Consider the following 2,893-nt stretch of genomic DNA (forward strand, 5'->3'; position numbering starts at 1 on the left):
TTGAAATATTGTTCTAAAACATCAAATGAACTAAAACGAATGTATGAAATAAAAAAACAAGTTGTAAATTCTTATATTGAAGATGTTGCTAAACTTAAGCGTAAGATTGCTGATTTAGAACAGGATAACAACAAATTAAAAAGTTTCACGCGTCGTCATATGTGCTTGAACATATTTTCAACATAAAACTGGATGGGAAAGATTCTGAGCAAAACACGAAAGGTATTGGCTCAGAGTTTCATCAAGTTCCACCACCGGAAAAGTTTGTGTTTTATGATGATGAAAAGGTCGAAAAAGCTTTCAACATGGTAGATCAATTGCCAGACAACATTGACGTAACCTATTCAAAATCTGATGATTCTAGTGATTCAGAGGTGGTAGGTAAGGTCGTTGAAAGTGTGTTGAAAGAAGAGTCAGTTGAATCAGGTAAGTCTGAATCACAGGATGAAAATGAAGGTAATTTTCATGACGGATATTTGAAAAACACAAAATCCGAGAAAAAATTGAATGATGATTCAAAAGGATTGGTTTATACCATGATTGGATCGGACAAATTGTTCTTAGATGTTGTATTCCCGATTCAGAATGTGATTTCAGAAAAGGTTGATAAAGTTTTCAAGATGGTTGAAATTGGAAAGTCTGAAATTTCAAAGCTTGTTGGTAAAGGTCACAAAACTTTTTATAACAAACCTAGTTTTAAAAAGAAAAACATGAAGGATGGCTTGGGTTATAAGAAGAAACAACGTTGGAATAAAAATGGAACACAAAATTTTCAGGCTAAAATGAGTTTTGTTCAAGGAATAAGTTTAGCAGAAGAAAAAGAACTCAAATTGAGACAGTCTAATGATGAGTTCTTAGCTCAAAAGAAAAAGCAACAACCACAGGTCAAAGATGTGTCCAAGAGAACATGTTTCAAATGTGATCAAATTGGACATCTTGCACGAAAGTGTCCAAATCTGAAACCTGTTGATGTTGACAAAAAGAAATTTGATAATGTTGAGAAACAAAAATCTGAGGATGTGAAACAAAGGTCAACCAGATTTGATTCGAAACAAACTTGGAAGTACAATACAAACAACTTTGCTTCAAATCAAAATTGGAAATCAAACCCGAACAGGTTCGATTCAAGACAGACCTGGAATTCTCACACACCCAGATTCAGAACAACACAAAGTTGGAAAACAACAGTTGATATGACAAAACCCCAACAGTTTTGGAAACCAAATGTTGTTCAAAAACAAAGTGTTCAAAAAAATCACATTTTTACAAACGAGGTACTCCAAAAGGTCAAACACGGAGTGTTAAGAAATATGTTGATTCGATAAAAGATGAAAAAGTTGAAGTTAAAATTGATAATGTTTTTGAGAAAAATGAAAGAAATTATCCAGTTTACCTGGAAAGATTCATGTTCAACTACCTGAGTCTAAACAGGCTTGGGTTGCATTGTTCAAATGATCAAATTGTTGCATGTGCAGGTGCTCAAGAAAACCAAAGATTGTGAGAATGAAAGTTGGAGCAGCTTGGCACATGGAAAGGAGGAAGAGGTTGCTGGACCCTGTGTTGGTTGAAACAGGGAGTTTATTTGTTTTTCTGTACATAAATAAACAATATTTTCAAAAACCCTAAAAATTTGAAAAATTAAAAACCAAAAATATGTTTTTAGTTTGTTAAAAACTTGAAAAACCAAAAATATGTTTGTTTTTAATTTTTGTCAAAAATAGAAAATTACAAAAAAAATATGTGTTGATTGAACAGGCCGAAACCCTCACGGAGGAACAAACATGATTACTTTCAAAAGATTGAAAAACGGTTTTCAAACTGTCGAAAATCAATGGGTTGTAAATCATGGGGGTACTTTATATTAGATTTTCTGCAAAACAGAGCTCATTAGGCAGAAAATGGATGGCGAGACAAAGCTATCAGTATCGTGTTGTCAAATTTTCTTTTAATGATTTTGCATTTTAGGGGGAGAAAAATTGTCAGAAAATCCAAAAACATTAGAAAAAGCCAAAAACATGATAAAATTCAAAATTTGAGTTTTGTGTAAAAAGAGGAAATGATAGTACATCAGTAGACAGTTAGAGTATGCTAAAGAAATGTAATGATTAAATAGCGTTAAACAGTCCCACTGATGATATGTCGATAGGTTTTTATACATTTAGTAAACTTTTTCGGGATATAAACCTAAATTCAAACTTTCTTATTTTGTGGGGAACACTACTTGGATATATAGGTAACCCCTGAAATCTCGTTTGAAAGGTCCATCTTTCTGAGATACTAGGTCTTTATGTTTAGTGATATCTGGGGTATTATTCCGGGACTTCTGCTGAATGGAAGTTCTGACCTAGTCCCCGAATAATACTTTTCGCATTGCTTGAAATACAGCGTCGCCCTCAGCAAAAATGATGAAACAATAAAATTGATAATCATTGCTGTTGAAGAAAAGATCCTCTAAAGGGGACACACCTAAAGTCGAACCGTCATATCTCTGCTGAACGGAAGTTCTGACCTGAGCTCTCACAGTTTCGCATCTAACCCCTTATAGATATCATCTAGGTATATTCACTTGTAAGACTGAATATTGGGATCTGGATACGGGAGTATATTCAAGAGGTGGGACACATGAATGAGTTTAAGTTCTTAAAACATCTAAGTCGTATCCTAAATTAGTTGAAATTTGTGTGAAAATTTAAGTGGATAAGTATATCGACAATCTAAGTGAATTGTTTAATTCTTATTGTGTAACTAAGCTCAACGGTACTTGTGACTTGTCAAAAACTGTTATGATCCTCTGACGCATACTGAAAAAAAAAATATTGTCTGTAAATATGTTTGTACATATTTCTTTACTGCTTTATATTTTCATAAAAATACAAAAAGATTTTTGATTCTG

The sequence above is a fragment of the Helianthus annuus genome, chromosome 2 (genome assembly GCF_002127325.2).
Source record: "Helianthus annuus cultivar XRQ/B chromosome 2, HanXRQr2.0-SUNRISE, whole genome shotgun sequence".
Classification (NCBI taxonomy): Eukaryota; Viridiplantae; Streptophyta; class Magnoliopsida; order Asterales; family Asteraceae; genus Helianthus; species Helianthus annuus.